This window comes from Oncorhynchus nerka, linkage group LG9a (assembly GCF_034236695.1).
Source record: "Oncorhynchus nerka isolate Pitt River linkage group LG9a, Oner_Uvic_2.0, whole genome shotgun sequence".
Classification (NCBI taxonomy): domain Eukaryota; kingdom Metazoa; phylum Chordata; class Actinopteri; order Salmoniformes; family Salmonidae; genus Oncorhynchus; species Oncorhynchus nerka.
The window spans coordinates 38,199,374-38,222,154 of record NC_088404.1 but is presented as its reverse complement, the minus strand read 5'-3'; the positions used below and the strand labels follow the sequence as shown (position 1 = coordinate 38,222,154).

General features: G+C 39.1%; 1 long non-coding RNA gene across 1 annotated transcript; it reads left to right on the top strand.

The window, feature by feature from the left end:
- Positions 1 to 411: 411 nt before the first annotated feature.
- Positions 412 to 6,542, top strand: LOC115134260 (uncharacterized). The gene is made up of 2 exons (XR_003864319.2): positions 412 to 869; positions 6,060 to 6,542. It is a non-coding gene; the product is annotated as an uncharacterized LOC115134260 (long non-coding RNA).
- The last annotated feature ends 16,239 nt before the right edge of the window (positions 6,543 to 22,781 follow it).

The following is a 22,781-nucleotide window of genomic DNA, read 5'->3' as shown; positions in this document are numbered from 1 at the left end:
TGAATATATAAAATATAACACAGGCTATCCTATATGAGAGTTGAGACCTCTCTCGTAATTTAGAAAATCCCGAGCTATGACGAGCTATTGTTTTATTTATTGGTTCATGATTCTAGGCTATAACAACTTTCATGGACTGTATTGCAAATTGTTAAACTATATCATGATAGTATAGGTCTTAATAAAATGTTTCTGCCCAAAAAAATAAAAACTCAAGGCACTTTAATTATAGGTATATCCTAATCTACAATTTGTACATAATATCACAAATGCCTGAGTGAATGGTGTTTCATTTGAAGACAAAGCATATCTATGAAGTATATAGCCTAAAAGTGGCCCCTATGTGCTCCTAGAAGTTTCTAGTCTGAGCATTTTTAGCTGGTACTTTCAAAATCACCAGGGTCTGTCAAAGTTGAGTCCTGTGAAAAATGTACACAGCTAAATGGAGCATATGCTGTCAATACAGCAGACAGGATCTATTACAGTATCTGAGTGCCCCCTAGCGTATGTATCGTTTCTGCCTCAAATCAACATTCAATTCGGAGGAGCCTTCCGACATGGAAACTGCCTGGGTCTCCCGTCTCTCACAGTGACCAAAGTAGCGTGCGCCCATTTCTAACTGATTCATGTTTAAGAAAATGTCTTCTTATTGACTTGGACGTCATCGAGGTATGCGTGTTGATCACTGTTTCGCCTTCGTAGGCACAGGGATTTTTTGTATTTTGCTTTTAATCATTGATTGATATAGGCTGATAATTGGTCTTGAGCGTAACACTTTCATTCTAAAGCAAACTGCATGGTCTAAATGATATCACTGTCTGCAGTTTATTGTATTGTTTTATTGTGGATTCTACTTGACCACTCCATTGGTGAGTATGAACATTTTGGCATATTTGTTTCATTAATGAAATGTTTGAATGTGAAAACGTTCTTGGCATTAGGCAATTGTCTCGGTCGTAAATAGAACGACTATCAAAATGGATACATCAAAAAGCTGTTTAGTCATAAAACACATTTCTAGCATAAAACATCACAAAAACCTCATGAACCTCACCAGACGCAGGCATAAAGATACTATAACGCATAACGTGCTAATTATTGTCTAATTAAATGTTAATGGGAATACATATTGAGCAGAAACACATTATGTATACGCCTAAAGGCACCTATATGTGTTAACAAATATATTGTGAGATTATTGTAGACAATAATGTATAGGCTATTCTCACAAACGTACCAAATGCATAGGTCGATTCGTCCGCAGCGTGATGTATCTTCTGTCTTATCAGAATATACTAGTCTTCTCTTTCTTTTCGATATAATGTCGAGAATAGACGGGAAGGTGTACTTTCCACCAGATGGAATGAATCACAAAAATACTTGAGTTTATTTGAAGAACAATAAGCAAAAAACGTAAGACTGACAAAGGATTAATCACAGTCACAACATTTTATAACTTATGTGCTGAACTTAAACCTTGTAATGTAAATTGTCTTGTCTTCATAACATAAGTAGCGGTTGTTATGGCTGTCTTTAAAAATGACAAAAGTCAAACGGCAAGAAAATGCTCCTGTGCGTCTTTCCTTTCTGTCCTACTGTAGGCTAGGCTATGGGTTAAAACGCGCCTGTGTGCGGCTGCTTTTAGTGGGCTGGATGGGAGGGGTGAAGTCAGACTACACATAGTCAGACACCTGTCTGTTTGTATTGAAACTAGGGATGCTTTTATACATTATCACTTCATTTATGTTAGAATCATGAACGTAAATTAATTTGACAACAATATATTATGAATCGATGAGCTGACAGAAGCGGATAACCAAAACTTGTAAAATGTGATATAGCAAAATGGCAATTAAACACATTTGTTGAAAGCTAAAATAATTAAATAAATTAAACATAAATTAATATCAGTTTTAGATGGCAGATGCGGTGACACGAAAACTATTATTAATATTATTATTATTAGGCTATAATTATTATTACAGCAATGATACCGGTAACAATTGCAATTATTGGTAGGCCAATTATTGCTGTTTTAATATTATGACTATTATTATTTTTGTTGCGGTTGACAAAACACTAAGTGTTGTTATTGAACAGGGGAAGGAGAGGATTGCTTTCAAATAGGCGCATTTCAATTGACAGATATAGTTTCTCTGATAGTAGGATCTCATCCTCATATGTCTACAAATGTACTTCCATTAACACACAGAGAGAAAGACAGGGAGGGAGGGGGAGAAAAGGGGGAAAGAGTGTGATGTGACATGACCTCTACAGAGAGAGAGAGAGAGAGAGAGAGAGAGAGAGAGAGAGAGAGAGAGAGAGAGAGAGAAAGAGAGAGAGAGAGAGAGAGACTAGATGGTTGTAGATATGCAGTTTTTGTTCCTAAAACTGTGAAGTTTACGTTTTCAAATGGCCTTAATTGCCCTTCACGCATTCATATATAAACCCGTTACTTTTGTAGATCAGCCGGGTTAGGCCTATAGAGTCATGTCTGGATAACGAAAGTTGTAAAGAAATACAACTAGTGGGCCAACATTCTATGTGATGTTTTGTGAGTTGAAAAGTAGGCTACTAAAATCTTTGTCCTATACTTTTTCACATTCTCTGGATAAATGTAGGCCCTATGTCTATGAAGAATCAATGATAGTGCACTTCTTGGGGAAAATGCTCTCCTCAAGACAGAATCTCAAGCATAGGGGCACGGGAAGCCACTATACGCAATAGCGCACCTACATCGATTAGGACGAGACTCGAGGATGACGCTGACTCGCCACACTAAATAGTTACTGATCACACACAAATTGCAGGATCTTTAACGATTTGTCATGCTCATAGCACGGAGAAGCGGTAAATCACTTGATTATTGTTTGTAAAACAATGCGCGCACAGATGAGCGCAGTTCGATAGAGAGTGAATGGCCGAGTCAGTGGTTGAGATTCATGGTCGTCCTTTGAAAAAGCTTTCACTCGTGTTACAGGTTAAACTAACAAATGAAAAACAGTACACCTTTTGTTCAACTAAAATCACGTGTCGTCAATGAATTGACGGACATTTTGAAAAATGTGTTGCCTACAGCCTTACTTGTTGACGGAGCTGCACTCAAACACAAATGTATATGCATTACCTCCTAACTTAACTATATTTTATAGAAAAGGGGAATCTATTCTGAATAATAATGTAGGCTTTAAGGAGTCGGCAATACTGGAATAGTGGGATCAGGCGGGGGCAGGTTAGCCTCCGTGCATTGGGGAGAGGCAGCAAGACAAGGATGAAAGTTCACTTTAATCTTATCTTTGCCTTCAGCAAGTCCTTCAGAGGGATACTGACCTGAAGGTCTCTGAGATCCCAGCCTGATTAACCCCTCCAGACCCGACTGGGTGCAAAGGTTAACCCGGCTAATCAAGTTGAAGAGGCTGATTGAATTAGATGACAAGGAGTCAAGGGGGAAACAACTGTCCTCCCCCAAAAAAGTCAGAGGCCAACCACTGGCAACACTTTAGTCTGTGTGAATCTCACTCTATAACCTATAGGCCCATCAGCAATCCAAAAATGGGAATAAACAAATGTCTAGTTGAATCTCCACAACAATTATCCTAGTGTTGAAGTATTTACTTGGAAGTTATTAATTAAAATCTATGCATAGTCATAGCTCTGTATTACAGAAACATGTCATATTTTTTGGTAGATAGTGGAGTTATGTTCTCTTCACCTAATTTCTGAGCATACTAGCTCCTAGTGTCATTTTTTCAGTTATGAAACAAATTCATATTTACAATGTATTACCTACACCATCCCAATTGTACACCGCCCTATGGGACACACAATCACAGCCAGTTGTGATACAGCCTGGATTTGAACCAGGGTATCTGTTGTGATGCCTCTAGCACTGAAATGCAGTGCCTTTAGACCATTGCACCACTCGGGAGCCCTGTGTTCTAATGTAATTTGTCCTGGGATATAACTTGTATTTTTCCCTCGGCCCTCATTTCCTTCCAACAGAATTGACATTGATTCAATGGCTCTCTTCAGTGAAGCAGTTTGACAGGTGGACAGACAGCCCTCACAAATGAGCTCTAATAATCTGTGACAGGATAGGAGCTCTAGTGGCCCTGCCCTTTATTGGTCTTTCTTCTTGAGTGGCATGTCAACTGTCCATAAAAACAAACATGTACATTTCTCAACTTTCTCTTAAAAACATAGTCATGCAGTGTCACATATGATTCTAATTTCACTATGATAAAGTTTATAATGGACCATTGAAGTGGGGACATTATGGTCAAATTCATGCTTCTCAGACTCATTTTCAGACTATTAACTTTGTAGATAAATTAGTACATGAAAACATGAAACATGAAGTCCTGACGCTTTTGCTATACGCAGAGTGCAGCATGAGAGCACATTGTTCTGTGAAGAACGGCTCTGCCTCCGTCTCCATAATTCCCAAAGCAGCAGAGTTGTCTTAATGCTGGAGGTAATGTTGTTGAACAAATTACAACATATTTGGGCATCAAGCCAGACTTCTTTGCGGATAAAAACATGATTTTATTTAATTTGGTTGTAACTGTATTATAGGCTTTTGAATAGTTACATAGATTAGAGGAATTACTTTCAGGGATTCTTAGTGTGACTTTTACATATATACTGTAGAACTTGATGCTATTGTATTACTTTAAGGTACATTTAGTCAATAGGATCAAACTATTATAATCTATACAAATAAGGTTGTAGTGTCTCATAATGCTATGTGACTTAAATTATTCATTGAAATGTTGCACTTATTTATTCTGCATACTTGAGATACAGAATCTACTTGCAGTGTCATTATATTTGTCCAGGTATCTACCATTTGTAAATGTTTTTCTAAGCATGATTACACATTATTATTTTGATTACATTGATTATGAACATGAGCACTTTGTTAAGGCATCTTGTGTGTATAGCAATGTCATATCTACACCAACATCTTAAACATGACTGATCTCACGAATTCAGCATGAAAGCAGTGATTACTGCACTTCATAAATAGTTTGTTCTTGAATATTCATTGTTTAATAGTCAGCAGATTATTTGTCCATCTTTCATAAAACAAAACAGATTAAAGTAGAATCTTCTGTTGCTTTTAGGTGAAAGAGGAGATTGTGGGTAAAACACATGCCTAAATGGCAAAGAACTGGGCAAAATGAAAAGTAAATAACATAGCAGGCTACATGGGCCCCTGAAAGACCGCATTCGTTGACGTTGTAAGAAATCAGAACACGTAGTGGCTTAACATTACATTTGAGGAATGGTTAAATCTCATTTGGGGTAAGGGAGTGTAATTGAAAATAAAAAGTACAGTTGCAGTATATATTATAATGAATGGGCAAAATGTCAACCACTTGGTGTGTTAACCATCAGCAGCACACACACATAGTTTCCTCTTCGTATGTGATGTTTTTGTAAAACACATTCTTATTCAATGAACAAGTACTGTATATCACCAATGATTGACTCTGAAGTAATAAATTATAATGTTTAAAGAACTGCTCAATAAGCTGTGTGTGTAGAGTACAGTATATGTGTATGGGTGGAGGTGGGGGTGGGGGGCATTCTGGGCGTTTATGGAGTTCATTCAGCAGTGTAGACTACTCTCTTTGCTCTCTGTGTCTGTTTGCCCTGCGGGCCAATCTAAGAAGGCAGCAGTTTCAAGATAGCTCACAGAGTTCGATTTGCCAATGATGGATTACCGTGTCAATTTAAACAGCAATGGATTCATTTGTTTCAATGATCCCTCTTTAGGCGGATTGCCAGGGTGCTTTCTCTCCCATCCACTACATTTCCTATAAATGTTGGGTATAGTTGAAATCATGATGATTATGATGTATATCGCCAGGAAAATAGTTAACCTGTTCAAGTGTTGTTATGGTCTTTGGAAGCCAACAACCAGCTATGCTCTTTGTCCATGCTACGACCATGCTGCTATTACTGTGTAATAATAATATCTGAATTTTCTTTCTCTGCCCAAATGAACATTTCTTTCTCTGACCCCCTGGTGACTGGTGACTGGTGACCTCCAGTTGACAGATCTGCTCCTGGCTTTCCTGAGTGTCAGACTGCTGAGACATGGAAGGGATGTGGCCACCTATTGAAATGTGATGGTGGAGATTAAAAGGATTTGTCGGGAAGAGTGTGCTTTGGTGTACATTCACTTTATGCCAAAAGGGATTGATTACAGTCATTGTTTTATTTGAAGGCCCAATGTGGCCTTTGACTAAACTAAACTAAATTCTGAAAATCATGTTAATTGATGAACGTCACTGAATGATTCTACATGACCTGGTGTAAATAACGTTCACTTGATGACCTTTTGCAAAACTATATCACAGATAATAGATTATGATGTAAAGATTTGTAAAAGCATTAGACATTGCTTTATTGCAGATCTTATGTTGTCATGTTTTAACAGAATGTATAGATTTACACCAATACTAATGAATAATACTATCTTTAAATTGTAGATCACAAATGTAAGACATGAATAAAATCTACAAAGCAACTTACTTCAGCTGTATTTGTCTCGTAATGTTGAATTGATACACAATTATTCTCATTCTCATGTCTGTCGTGAAGGCCAGATGGAATTGGCGACATTAACAAACAATGAAAAATGGCTTCTTTTGTCATGACTTGCACAATTTATGTTTATCTTTAACATGAAACAATAGTGTAAAATTCTTTAAAAAATGGTTTGTACAAGCTTTCAATATCTATTTATTACACAGCTGAAACTGACATTTTTATAGCATACATTGCAAGGTTCTATTTGGAGGCAAATGTGAGCACACACAAAGAATACAATGTTTTCCAAGCATTACCCCTCTCCCGCTGCCTTCACCGTCTGAGTCTGGACTTAATCATGGGCCATTGGACTAAACTCAAGTTATTAGGAAATATAAATATTTTCTGAAGTAATCAAAGAGTGAGGGAAGGAGAGAGATTGATTTGGCTTGTGGATTGTACTCTAATTGGAAGCAGGTTGTTTTCTATTGAGGACCGCTTGGAGACATGGACTGAGGTTTGATTCGTCCTGTCCCTGGACAGTCTTTTAGCAGGTTGTAATTGTATATACCTGTCTGCCTTTTACATTTTTCCTACCAAAAGTCCACTCTAGTGAGTTTGACCTTTTTTTCAATTTTCGCCTAAAATTACATACCCAAATCTAACTGCCTGTAGCTCAGGCCTTGAAGCAAGGATATGCATTTTCTTGGTACCATTAGAAAGGAAACTCTTTGAAGTTTGTGGAAATGTGAAAGGAATGTAGGAGAATATAACACATTAGATCTGGTAAAATATAATACAAATAAAAAAACAAACATTTTTTCATATATTTTTTTGGTACCATAATCTTTTAAATGCAAGAGAAAGGTCATAATGTATTATTCCAGCACAGTTGCAATTTAGATATTGGCCACTAGATGTCAGCAGTGTATGTGCAAAGTTTTGGACTGATCCAAAGAACCATTACATTTCTGTTCAAAATTGTGTGTCAGGACTGTCCAAATGTGCCTAATTTGTTTATTAATAACTTTTCATGTTCAAAACTGTGCACTCTCCTCAAACAATATCATGGTATTATTTCACTGTAATAGCTACTGTAAATTGGACAGTGCAGTTAGATTAACAAGAATTTAAGCTTTCTGCCAATGTCAGATATGTCTATGTCCTGGGAAATGTTCTTGTTTACTTACAACCTCATTCTAATCACATTAGCCTATGTTAGCTCAACCGTCCCGCAGGGTCTAAGTTTTAAACTGTAGACTTCTTTTCAGAATCTGAAAATATTAATACAATACATTATTGTATCAATGGGCTTTTGAGGTAACTGGTATTGCATGTAAATAAACCTAACATTTCAGTCATGACACTATAAAATGCTCCCTTTCACCCTTTGACACTTTCCTTACAGAAGAAGACCATCCTGCTGACTCAGGATCCACCTCAACACAGACGTCCCCCTTTGGCCTTCAGCTCATCAATTCAATTAATATGTTCATTTCAATAAAGCCAAAATGGAAAATGATCCATTTAAAAGTAAGGCACTTTCCATTGAAACAAGGGAAACCCCACATTTGTGTGGTTGAGCCATGAATCATCATATGGCATGTGTGGCGATTGCATTTAGAGAGTGATCAGAGACAGTACCAAAGACTGGAAACATCCCATACTCGGCACTAGATTTAATGAGTGCTGAGTTGTAGTATTTACAACAGTGCCAAAAAGGCTCAGCTATGTTCAGGAAGCATGTGAAGTGTCTGCAATAAAAAAAACATTGTCAAACAAGATTTGGGAACAATTACATAGACAGATAGTGTAATGTTTATATGATCCCTCCAAACCAGAGCAGCTGCAGTAACCAGACCAGCAACATAACCATGCCCCATGTGACTACGTCTTTCATCTAGTTGAGAGGCCAGTAGTTTGTTAATTTTATATCAGTTCTCACAATTTATCATGCCTACACTGTGAAACATTTCAACAATTGTACTTACATTGTGGCCAAACGTCTTGAACTTCAGATGAACAATATGACATTGCTTGTTGTTGACTAGAAATCACTAGCTACCATGAAAGCAGCTTTGGCTATTATGTGTCATTGCTATTTTAGAAGTAACCACTGTAAGTTTCTCATTGCTAGCTATTTGAACTAACATTAACGATAGTTTGTGACATCCAACCTTTATGGGTGTGATGTGATATACTAAATACATTGGACATGAATGCGTATCATTTTGTATCCGGGACAAAACATTATTGTGACGGTATCAGCTGTGCATGCCGGAGAACTTTCCGCAACACAGTTGTTGGCAATACTTTGGGTTTTACACTTCATAATTATCACCTATAACAGTTGAAGAGGCAAGAAATGTTCTAGGATGAAATATCTAAATAATTTACTGTACCAGGCATTGGAAAGGTAATATATTGCAAGTAACTAAAGGTATGTAAAGGTAAAGCTACAAAATAACAATATTTTAAACTGTCTAGCCACCCTTGAAACTCCCACACATCTTGTTCGAAATGGCAGCTCTATCAAGATAATCATCTGAATGAATCTGTTACACCACGACCTATCAGGCTTGTAATTATTCATTGAGACCCTTCAGGCTAAACCAAAGTAGTGAATGACCAGGAAGTCACCTTATTGTCTATACAACTCATCATATCAGGTCATATACTGACTAATGCTTCAGGTCATATGCTTTTCTTGTTGTAACATTTGTTAACGTTAGCACCGCTGAGGACATGAGTAGCAGCAGATTGCATAGCTTTTGTCCAAACCATTTCCTTATTGGGCAAGAAATAATCATTTATTCAATTTATGTCTGAGGAGGCTTTTTAAAACATATTTTCACAAGATCAGTAGACTGTTCAAGAGTGTTAACTAATACGACCACTTGGCCCTCTATGGTCTAGATTTTCCTTCACGGATGAAACATTAGCAGAGCTCACTGCTGAGAAGGGTGTGGCTGTGGCTATATCCCTGGGAGAAGGGCACAGCTCCTGACAGAAAGGTAATGCTGTTGATACCCTAATGTCTAGGTCTCAGCACTACCAGACCATGGACCCCTTGCTCCCCATTTATCCCTCTGTCAATTTGCAGATCATGTAAAATCAAACTGAAATTGCTGTGAGAAATGTATCAATATATTTAATCCCTGACTGAAATTACAAGTCAGGTTGGTTTCTCTAATGAAATCTTACTCTACATAATGAACACAGTGGAAGTCAGCATTCTCACCATAGGTAAAGATCCCAATGACCTTATTATACATTTTGACTTTGTCAGCTTCCTTTTTTAATGAACTTAGTGTCAATGACTAATGTAAACTAAGGGCATGAATAGGAATATCAACAGTACACAAATAGGATTCATTACAGGATTTGGGTCACACTGCTCATAGACTTAGGGCTCTATTCAATCCGCATCGCAGAAGTTCAGCTTTACAGCGTGAATGAAATTTAAAGGCAATGTTCCCGCCTCAGCGGAGACTGCTTTCACAGTAAACACTGCTTCAATCAGAAATTACCTTTACATTTCTATTGCGGAATCTGTAGTGCTTCAGCCTTACATATTCAATAGAGCCCTTAGGCTGTTACTTGTTCAAAATGTACAAATCAGGTCACGCTTGAAAAATGTCTTTCAACAAAGAGAAATGCTGAACTTTGTCAAGCACCATGTGTAGGCTACAATACCCATTCTGACATAGCAGTTGTATTCTGCAATTGCGTAAATTATGTTGACCTGTAGATGAACAAAGACGTATGAAAAAACATTGTACAGATTTCCTGTGCAATGAGTCACCTTCTCTCATGTAATTGTTTCCATATTAGACCCCACTCACCCCTTCTTGCAAGCACATCCCTTCCAAAGGAATACTTGTGTTATGATTTGTTTACAATCACTCTATCCAATTCCACCTGCTGACAAGAGGTACCTCAGGGTACAGTGTTGTTACCCTTACTAATTGTTTACCCACAGCAGAACTCAGACACATTCTGGATATGAACAAATAGGTGTTTTCCATATATACAGCTATAGTTACAGAGTGATCGCTAGAAATAGACAGCAATTTCAGATTCTGAAAAGGTCCCGAGAACAATTATATATGCCTTCCTCTGTGCTCACCAAAAAAAAAGAAAAACGACTGCCCAGCACTAGGAATGAACTCTTGATGCTCAGAGCTGGAGCTCAATTGCAGTTCACACAGATAACCACAAAATACAGATGGCGATTTCCAGAAGTTTTAAAAAAGTTCAGAGAACATTGATATATGCCGCCTTCTGCGCTCACCCAAGATATTAAAAATGATTGCCCAGCATTTCCTGTACATAGCCCACCTATAATTTAGCCCAAACAACTACCTCTTTCCCTAATGTATTTAATTAATTAATTAATTAATTTTGCTCCTTTGCACCCCATTATTTGTATTTCTACTTTGCACATTCTTCCACTGCAAATCTACCATTCCAGTGTTTTACTTGCTATTTTGTATTTACTTTGCCACTATGGCCTTTTTTTTGCCTTTACCTCCCTTATCTCACCTCATTTGCTCACATCGTATATAGACTTGTTTATACTGTATTATTGACTGTATGTTTGTTTTACTCCATGTGTAACTGTGTCGTTGTTTGTGTCGAACTGCTTTGCTTTATCTTGGCTAGGTCGCAATTGTAAATGAGAACTTGTTCTCAACTTGCCTACCTGGTTAAATAAAGGTGAAATAAAAAAAATTAGAAGCGAATTTGTGATGCTCGGAGTAGAAGCCTGCTGCTTAAACCACTGCGCTACGCAATTCACAAAGCTCAGCAAGCCACGGGAATACTGAGAATACGGATTATACCTGATGGTATTAGCGGATCATTTTACATTATTTGGTTTTAAGCCTTCCCCACACCATAGCCCTGACCTTAACCACTCGGTATTAACACCTAAACTTCACCCTTTGAGTTGTTTCTGTTTCGATCCTGTAACGCGCAAAAATAGATGTTCATACATATTATGTTGAATTTAAAAGGGAAACTAGGAGATCTTGTTAAGAGTTAGGTCTGTATCTGGAGATGATAATCTTATTTGTGGTCTCACTGAGTCATTCCTCTTTGTTGTAATGGCTAAGGTGTTGGATTGACAATCTCAGAGACCTAGGTTCAAGTCCCAGTAGGGCTACCACTGAATTAGCTATATTGTTGTCAGAAGTGGGTTGGCACTGCTGGGAGAGCCATTGGTACAAGAGCAAGAAACTTGTGCAAATTAAGCAGAGGAAAGCACTTTCTGAAGGAAAGGCGTAGTGTAACAACCTTAGTACAACACCTACCGACTTTGTTCATTGTTGTACAAGATCTACCAACTTCGTCGGTTGTTGTACAATACAACACCTACCAACTTTGCCAATTGTTGTTTGACAATATTTTCCACATAATTGTAGAAACCACTCAGCACATAGGAACAGGACAGCTCTTATAATAAAACTGTTATGTTTTGTTTGTGAGTCCTGTAACAAAAAAATATTCCAGGCCTCAGCATTACTTACACAAGGCTGTTAAAAAGGTCTTTGTCACTTTGGCACACTGCACCTACACAGTATTTGCCAGCAGCACCACCATCATCATAGAATCTACTTTCTTTCTTTCTTTCTTTCTTTCTTTCTTTCTTTCTTTCTTTCTTTCTTTCTTTCTTTCTTTCTTTCTTTCTTTCTTTCTTTCTTTCTTTCTTTCTTTCTTTCTGTTTCTTCAAGTTTGCATTGTGCATTGACTGTGCTGGTCATGAGCTTGTGTCAGCCAATGCAGGACAAAGCCCCCATAAACTATAACACCACCTCCTGCACGGCTCAAGGTGAAATAGTAGCATAAACTATCAGACACTTCATTATAATATCGGTTTACATATCCAGGACACTAAAAAGCAGGGGCCATTTCATCAAGCTAATTGCCTGTTTGTAAGAGGGAGCAAACTTTTCCACCATCAGTCTATTATGGAGCCTGTTTCTTAATCACAAATAGAGCCTTTGTATCCCAGAGGGACTTGCATTCTAATGTATAATTGAACCAAAGACCAAAGCTATCAATCTTTCACAGACACTTTAGTTATTTTTCTCCTCCTTGCTGTAATTGTGGTGACATGCAGTAACAACAAACACTGTGAAAAGGCTGCTTCCACAGATCTGTGGAAAGGATGGTATTCCTTGTTTATTATGTACAGTGCTTGCATTGTAGAGTGGAACCAGATACCCTATCAATAATAAAGATCAAGGTGTCCAGACCTCTGTATGACCAACTTTAAACTTTAAAAGGACAGGAACTTTGGCCTTTGGAATAAAAGAGCAGCAATCACTCATCTAAGGATCTCTAAGGGAGAGAGAATGTTCTCTTTTGCATGGTCAAAATTAAGTAATGGTGCTGTAATACATGTGGTACCGCAAACAAATATATATATGTGATCGGGATTTTAGAGAAGCTTTACTATTCTGGTGTGCAGACCAGTGTCTGATGACATGAAAATGGCTGAGTTGACAACGTAGACCAACAAGACCTGTAACTGCCCCCAGGGATTATTAAAGTCTCCATCAGGGTGCAGGAGGGCCATGGTCACATTCCTCACTGCAGTGTCACCGCCCCTGCACAACGCCTATGGTCCCCTTGATGCCTTTAATGATGAGTCTTGCCGTTAATGAGTTAATGCAAAAACTCTCAATGTCATCGGTAAAGATAAGAGAGAAGAAAGCAGAGCATTGTACACATAATGACAGGCTCCCCGCCTGCCTCTGAGATGTCACGGGTCAGCCATGTTAAGAATGTGTGTGCCCAATCATCTAGTGATCTTTATCTAGCTAGCCTGCAGCTAAGCAAGACATGGGCCCAATCAGGGGTGCTGATGAATGAACAATGAGGCCCTTGAATTGTTCTGCCTGCCACATGACTGCTTCTATACTAACACATGATGACATTAACAATCAATATACCGATTACTGAACTTATGGAGGATCTCTTCAAGCCATCGTTTGTGCTACAAGTGTTTTGTACTCATGTACATAATGCAGATATGCTCTATTTGACCTGATCCACATGATCCTTCCAGGATCCAAACAACGAGTAACCAAATTCTGTTTAATTTCATGGTGGGCCACAGATATTGCTATACAGACTTCTGTTTGAAAATCATCTGAAAAAGCATAAGGCCATTGCAGAGCTCACTCTGTAGTTTATATTTCCTCTCTGGCCCTAACAGTTGTTTGTTTTTGTTTTGGAGGAGCGAGGGAGCCTCTTTTTGGAGGACCGAGGGAGTATCTTTTTGGAGGACCGAGGGAGTATCTTTTTGGAGGACCGAGGGAGTATCTTTGCAGGTGCAAATTCAAAGAAGTGCAACAGGTGAAAAGATTGGCATATTATCGAGCAACGTTTATGTTCGGGTTTTGTATCAGTAGTGATTGTGTTTGTTGCGCAACCACAGGGGAAACTACAGAGTTCTCCTTAGATGGGTCCTGATGAATGATGGTGTACAAAATGACAAATTAGGATCTTAGATGGCTTTTCGTGGCGTAATGAGATGGAATTTAAAGGTTAAGGGGATGAATTTCAGCTGTCACAAACATCATAAAACCTGACAAATTGTATTATAACAGTCAGTGAAATCCACACTGCACTGCCGTTTTCTTCTCTTCAAGCACTCGCTGACATAGACTGTCTCAGATTCAGGTCTCCAACTCCAGCCAGGCTCAGACAAAGGGCCCCTGCCAGTCCAGTGGCATTTGTCTCGTTCAACATTATCTGAAATCAAATGCTCTATTCTACTCCCACGATTCCTCATGGAACGGTCAGCCCAGCCCTAATGTGGGAATGTCTGTAATCCTCACAAAAGGACACTGACATTTATACCCACCAGAAATGAATTATAAAAGACAAGGCCAGGATTCCTCCAGCGGCTTTGTGCAGGGTACACAAGACTGTGGGCGTATAGATAATGACTCTTTATTGTAGGGTCACTACTGCAGGTAGTGATGACAAAAAGGCAGATCCAGTCACATGGACAGCTGTGAGACAGGTGACCCAGCATGTTAACACAAATAGGAAATGAGTATTAAGGGAGAAATATATTCAATGAAGCCCGAGGGACTGATCCACAAGAGCTGGTGCCATCAAGACGTTGCCAAGGTTGACACATCGTAATCCTAGTGAGAGGGAATAGGCCTAATTGTTGCATTTGTCATAAGGAAAACAAAGTGAATACATTACAACAAAAGGACCAGATAAAAAAAAACTGCCTTGGATATTCCATGTCATAGACTTCCTCTTGGCCATTGTCTATGGGCTCCCGAGTGGCGCAGTGGTCTAAGGAACTGCATCTCAGTGCTAGAGGCGTCATTACAGACCCTGGTTTGATTCAAGGCTGTATCACAACCGTTAGTGATTGGGAGTCCCATAGGACGGCGCACAATTGGCTCAGCATCGTCCGGGTTAGGGTTTGGTTAGATTAAAATAAAAAATGATGTTGGTGTAAGCGTATTTCGTAGCACTAGAAATTGTTAGGATATTCAGACTGTTATCTAACACCTTGTCACAGGGCCAGCCGTTTACCCCATGAGATAATAGGCTTCAGTAAATCCTATAACATGAGATTAGGCCCTTTGACCTCACGGACGAGAAAATGACATTAGCTAATGTCTGAACACTACACAACCTCTGTGTGACAGACACAAGATGTCACTTTATAGGTGCACCTTCAGCATGCTTAAGTCTACATCTCTATCTGATTAAGTTTTAAACTGTTAACATTCATCAATACACTGTGATCTAAAGAGAGCTCCCTTTTCATCCTGGATCTGTGTGGGAGTTATTCAGTGCCTTTCTGCTCAGAAAAAAGCCCATTACCTGACAAGGTAAAACAACAAGGCAAAACAATTATGCCAAATGATTGTGCAACATGTACTAAGGAACTCCTTTCTCAGAGTACATCATGTGGGAAAAAGTGTCAGTGTAACAGGCATTGGTGTGTTTAAGCTTTCACGGTTTGTTGTGTGGCATCAGGATAACTCAGTTGACTTAGCTTGTTGTCTTACAGGGTAATATCTTTGACTAAGTTAAATTATCATCGGTGTATGTGCCACCAGCGTGCCACACTCAAGCCAAGAGTGGTGTAAAATGTTACCCCCTTAAAATTCATAGTAGCCTAATACAAACCCATTCCAGGATTCGTTAGATTTGGCTGACCATGAGCCCAATGCTATGCCAATCAGTGTATTTCTTCTGATTTTGTTTTATTCAACTAACTATCTACTAGCCCTTACCATCACCCTAGTTTGTCAAATTGCTGAAAATCAACATGGCTGTATATCAACATAGCTAGCTGTATATCAGCATAGCTGTATATCAACATAGCTGTATATCAACATAGCTGTATATCAACATAGCTGTGTATCATAATTTCTGTTTATCAACATAGCTGTATATCAACATAGCTGTATATCATAATGGCTGTATATCAACATAGCTGTATATCAACACAGTTGTATATCAACATAGCTGTACATCAACATAGCTGTGCATCATAATTGCTGTAGGTCAACATAGCTGTATATCAACATAGCTGTATATCATAATTGCTGTATATGTACATAGCTGTATATCAACATAGTTGCAAATGTTGCTCCTATATACTATAAATAGGCGACAATCTGCATAAAGCAGGGTAAAATGCTATAGGTAAATATTTCATTGTAACATTCAATCTAATATTGTTTGTTGTTAGATATATTTAGAAGTAATTACAATTATAAGAGGCTTAAACTTTGAAAAGTGTTCTCACTCCACAATTAGAGAAAGCCCAAACAAGTTTAAAGGTAAACAAAGAGTGAAATTCCCTCAGCCATTGAACTCTGTGACCTGTGTGTTTTCCATGTGACCTCACCAATAAGAAATGCCTTTGGTCATTTGAATCAAATGGAGGTGTCAAATGGAGGTGTGCTCCCCTGGGCAGATGCATGTATTTTTTTATATTTTTTATTTTTATTTTTACAAGAGTAGAAGCTGATCGTTGCAGGTGCGAGGCTGACACAGGGGCTGGCTTGCAGACCTACACAGAGAGGATATCCAGTGCCTGTGTTTAATCAAAGCCAGTGGGATGGGATGGGATTCATTGCTCTTTGATGGAGAAACTGTTATGAAGATGGACAGTCACTTTCCTCTCTAAGTGAAACCATCGTTTAGCCTCAATTCCCAGAGAAAGGCCCATTTGTTATCCACAAGGAAGAGCAGAAGGAGTGGTGGTGCTGGGTGGGTACTGCATGCACTTTCCCAATTACATTGCTCAGGCATGCATTTTTGGTAGTAGAAAACGGACTTTCCCAACCCAGTGTCCAGATAGGGCACACAGTTTAACTCCTTAGCATCATACAACTGGATATTGTGGTAAATATGCCCCCCGTTTCTAAATAGAACATCCTAGACATGTGGGTTTTGTATCCAAGATATCAATGGGCATATCATTATCTTTATACGTAAACATAGACGTGAATAGGACTGATGAAACATAGAAAGTTGGGACTGCACACCAAAGCTCATTCAAGCTTTTGGCAGTTGCCTGATGATATGTGTCAATGTTGAGGAAGAAATCCAATTCCCTTGTCCAGTTTAGGTAGGGGTTCCATGGGTGCTTAAAGAGACAGTTCACCTTTCTTTCAAATTTTAGCTTATTTTCAACTTCCTAGGGTGTTGTTGTTTACGCCAAACCATTTTAGCATTTGTTTGGTTATTTAGGAACATCCAGAATAATCTGTCTATCTTTTTTGGAGAATATAGCAATGCTAGTGGAAACTGATTGTATCAGTTAGAAGTGCAGTCAAAATCACTGGGGAAAGGATTGGGTTAGGTCTCCCTCCATCCACTGTGGAGGCATAAAGTACTCTCTATAAAAGCCTACATTAATACTAACGTTAATTCCACCATCACCCTTTTAATTGACTATACAAACCGAGCTCTTATCTAATGTACACTTATAGTCAAGTCGTTAACACCCACATGGCAGAGATTAAGATGGTTAGAGGCTGCATAACTAACCACAAAAGAATGAACTCTGCCAAAGCCACGACATGGTGAGGAAGGCAAGTGTATCTGTACTCCTAATTCCTAACCCAATCATCTCAGGAGATGGGAATTGCATTCTGACAAGACAGCCTGCTACATCCTTGCTCATGGAATTTGACAGCGATTCCAATATGCTAAATTGGGGATTGTCAAGAAGGTTAATATAAGAAAAACCTCCTTAAAGTACCAACATGTCGTGCCAACGGGAAGAATTGCTATTATAATGACTTTAACTAATCAAAATGCAAAAGGAATCAATTAGTGTAATTAAACCTTGTGTTGCTCAATTTCTTAAAAGTGGAATGACCAACTAGTAATCCCTATCATAGCATAATGCATACACAGATCCACTTCACACGCAAGAACGCACATACACATGTTTAAATCCAATCGTTTTTTGTTTCACGACATCTTGACTGTTATGTTACTGTATCTGTGACTGGATTTAAAACAAAGAAACTTGCAATTTCTTATTTTTGATATTAAAATATTTCTAAAATATTATCATCACTACTTTCGAACAAGGTGACATGCTAACCTTTGGGGATTGAAGCTAAAACAGCCATTCAGTAGACTACACGTTGTAGTGTCAAGGAATGAGCCTTGGCCAAAATAAAGATACTCTCTGGCATAAAAAAAGCTCATATCAAAACTCCTTGAAGGGATCACTTTCCTGTTTTGTTTTTCAATTCCTTTTTAAACACAGCTTGATAAGCTCACTGTGAACTCATCTCATGGAGTATGGTATTAGAGTAAATGGAGCACTTCACACTTATTTTGCCCTGTCTCAGCTATCACTGTGTTGAATTTAATGATATCTCCAGCTTTGGATGACTGATACCATCCTGAGCGGTCAGAGTGTTAGCACTCCCCCAATATCTATTACAATTAGTTTTTGATTAAGGGACCCAGCGCGTCTGTTTGAAGCCTTTAATGTTGTGTCAACTGGATGATGATAGAGAGAGCAGAATGGACACCTCCCAGTAACAAAGAGGCTGGTAAAATACTCCCAGTGAACCATTTTATCTTCTTAGTGGAAACCAGATGACCCTTGCTTTTTTCTCATTTTTTAATGTTACACTATTTGCTGGGGTGATATATACTTGTACAACCCTCCCACTCGTGTAGTTTATGCCAGTGTTTTATTTCCTCACTCCTACAAAATAAGGTTTCCTCCACTTTTGCCTATTGTCGGGTTTATGATGCCAATCTAGGTCTTGGGGGGCTTAATAACAATGAAAACATCACATTTTTTGATTAACACAGACTTGAGTTACTAAGATTATGATCTTTTAGAATACCACAAAATGATTTGTATGTCATCCTATCTCAGCTTGACCCAGGTTTACCAAATTGGAAAGATATGCAGTGGTCACACAGGAATGTGACATTAGGTAAAGTCATATTCCACATAAATGTAGTTTCATGTCCGAGAGACTATACAGGAGTACTGCACTGTTATAAGGAAAGTTAGATCCGATGTATTGATATGGTACTATAATAAGGTATATTTAGTTAAAACTACATAAAAGCCATCTAGCCAACATTTGCAAAAGTGCAGTTATCTGAAATAAATCAACACCATTTCAACCAGTAGTATAACAGGTAATAATTGTTACTTACTTGGTGTTCTTGATTTTTTTTTTGAATTACTCTATAAAAATATATTATAGATTAGCTTCACGCCATTAATTTTGGACAAATTACACCACCCATACAGAAACACCTTACAAGCACCAACCTGGCCTGACATCAACCTGACCTGACACCAACCTGGCCTGACATCAACCTGGCCTGACATCAACCTGGCCTGACATTGAACAGACTATTGACAGAAAACTGGCAAACCTTCACACTTTCAACAGTAGCTGTATCTCCAATCCCGTCTGATGGAGAGTTGAAGTGCATGAAATTTAAAGCACTCTGAAACATTTCACAGTTTATTTCCTAATTTTAGGGTAATGAAAAAGGAAAAAACATGTACACAAATATGGAGGTTTTATGCATATATTCCTATGGTGTTTATGGATGATCAACTGTTGAAATGGTTCATACAGAAGAAGTAATGTCTCCATGCCCTGACACATTATTCAAGTGTCAGAAGCATGGTGGCGAACAATGAGGAAACGCTTCACATTTCCACAAAATCATCAACAGATTTTCATGAGGGCAAAAAGATGGTGAATTCCATTGATGCCTATGATTACCCTCATGTTTCTCCTGGACCCTCAAGGACTGACGAGTGTACACTGTGAAAGGACAGTACTTACAGCCTCGTCACTGAATCACTAGCCTTGAAGTAGCCTTCAATTCTCCTCTTTCACTAGCTTGACATTTCATTGAACAAGGTAACCACATTTTTATATTAAAAAAGAAAAATGACCATGGACAAACAAAAGGGGACACTTTCTTTTATTTCATGGCACACAAAAATTTGTTTTTTTTTCAAGGACTTTAAATGTTGGGGTTCAAAACCCAATTTAAATGTTTTTATCAAGTATGTGTATCATGTCCTTTCCGCAATAAATAAATACAACTCTTTGTATTGTATTCATTTACAAAGCAGAAATGTGTGAATTGTTATCTTGCTGATGTTGAATACTTGTGCGGAGGACAGTCAGCTCACTGTTTTGTTTTCAAAAACATTCACACTCACAAAAGTGAGAAAACAAGAAAAAAACTCTGGCATGCAGGCGGCTTGATAAGTTGCAGCTTGTGCAGTTTCGCTCAGTTTACTTTATCCCTGGGCTGGAAGTGACCTTGTGAACTTGAGAGTGCTTTTTGTCTTCATTTTTACCATGAACAGCCAACAACCCACCCACTATACAATACCTGCATAAGAGTTCTGATGGCTTTCAACAGGCATATTTTACTGCTGTCCCTGCGATCAAGTGTCTGTGTGGCTCCCCAATTTTCTAAAGTGCTCCAGAGGTACCCTCTAAAACTACTGCTTTCACACATCACAAGTCAAAGATCCCTGTCCTAAAACAATTACATTCGCTCCTTAGCGCCGGCATGAACCTGCTTTCGCCCAACATGCTTTTGTGCACACATGGCCTATAACCTAACCAACCTTGGCTTAATCATTACCTTGACCTGTTTATCTGGTCTTCATGCAGGTAACCATTAACAGGTGTTTACTTTCCGATGACCTCCGCAAATGTGCATGGAGCCTTTGCCCCATAAATGTCAACACTGTCAGAGGGTTTGGCCTGATTTTTTTGTTCTTTGCAACACAGCTGTGGTCTTGAACTATTCAGGCGTCTGCTAACTTTGATAAAGTTAGAGATCCTGTTGCCCTGTCGGTTTTCATTTCATACGGAAACAGGGTGAAACATCCCCCATCATTTGCAATGAACTATGAAATAGAAGAATTTTAGCAAACACACCTGGTAACACTTTATTTAAATAGTCCATCAGTAACATTTCAACTAACTATCTACTAACCTTAACCCTAGCCCTAACCTTAACCTTAACCCTAACCCTTATCCCCACCCTAAACTTAACCTCTACCCCAACCGTAATCCTTATCCTAAACCTTATTCTAAACCTAGCCATAACTGTAACCTTAGCATGCAGTTGCTTATCAACAGATAGTTTGTTGATAGTATGATTATCTGTAGAGCATCTACAGATGGACTATCTGGACTACTCAAATAAAGTGTGACGCAAACACCTTGTTTGAATGATCAAGGATGTACTTCATTCTGCTTGTAGGCATACCTGGCAGGTTACCTAATATAACTTACTAAAATGAAAATGCTTACTAACTCTGTGTGACCTCTGAAAATAGTGATATGCATATTTATAAAGCATTTATGCAAATACCGGAAAATGTGTAAAGCGCCATGTTTTGAGATAGATGTGTCTCCCGCTCTGTATTAAGCTCATGAAGAATGATAAGTAATCTCTTGTCTTCCTCTGTGAAGCGGGTAATATATAGCTGTGAGGTGTCCTGACATAGATATATCTGTTGGTGTCCTAGAAAAGACAAGGAGACTCAATTAGAACACCTTTAAGAATGTCAACTCCCAGTGAGACGGCTGTGATAAATAACACCTGACCTCACACCAGGCGGTAGTTTCTCAGCAGCACCCTACAACGAGCATGGACTAAGAAATTAGAACTCAAGATGAAGCAGGAGGAGCTGTAGGAGAAAGGTGAGGGTCAAAGTGCAAAAGGACAGGGGACATCTGAAGATGAAATGCAAGGATACAGGCAAACATGTCTAGCCATCGTTTGTACCATTGCTCTACTGAAGGGTGGGCCACAGTGTTTTAGAAATATGATACTTTTTCACAGGCGCTGGCCCTGCTGCTGTTCATACCCTGTTCTGACAGGAAAAATAAACCTGCATCCCTTCCCGCACATGCTCTGTTCATCCACATGAGTCATGGAGCAGCATGTTGGGTTGCCAGGAGCTCCCACTGTGCTCCTCTGAGAGTAATCTCTGTTGGCAGAAAGCAAGTGTGGATATCAGGTCACTCTTACACAGCACACACTACAGTAAGTAGTAATGCACTCTGCAGTGCCTCTCAGTTCAGCAAAGTGAGTACTCATATTATTGATACTCTAAGTGTAGGGACCTTCCCCACATGGTTTTGACCAGACTGACCCTATCAGGGTTGACTGTGCCCCCCCAGAGTCACTGTCTGCTGTGGCAGGGTTAGGGGAGGCACCAGGGCCAGGGTGAGAGTGTGTGGGGGGAGGTAGGGCAGACAGGGGCACGCGGGGGAGTCCCAGGGCTCATGCTAGACGCGCTGACTGAGAGGAGGAAGGAATGAGCAACAGGCAGACACAAGGGCACAAGCAGTTGTGTGCAAGGATAGATGAGGAGATAAATCACTGCCTGTCTGGGCCCAAGGCATTTGCATTCCTGAAATGAAGCTCCAAGGAGGAACACTGCTGTACAGTCAACTCTGACACCTCAAAGGAAGGAATTCCAGCCAAATGTAAACTATGCTGTAGAATCAAAGGAGGTTGTCTTAATTCAATTCTAGGGACAAGCTCAAGGCTGACCTTCCTCTAGTAGACTAAACTCCACTCCATGGTGAAGGAAGTTCCAAATGAACTTCACCAACAGTGTGGAGCCGAGACCAGGCTTTGTGGAATCCAGTTCCAACTACATCGATTTCTCCAAGTGGGGAAAAAAACGGTCACCTTTT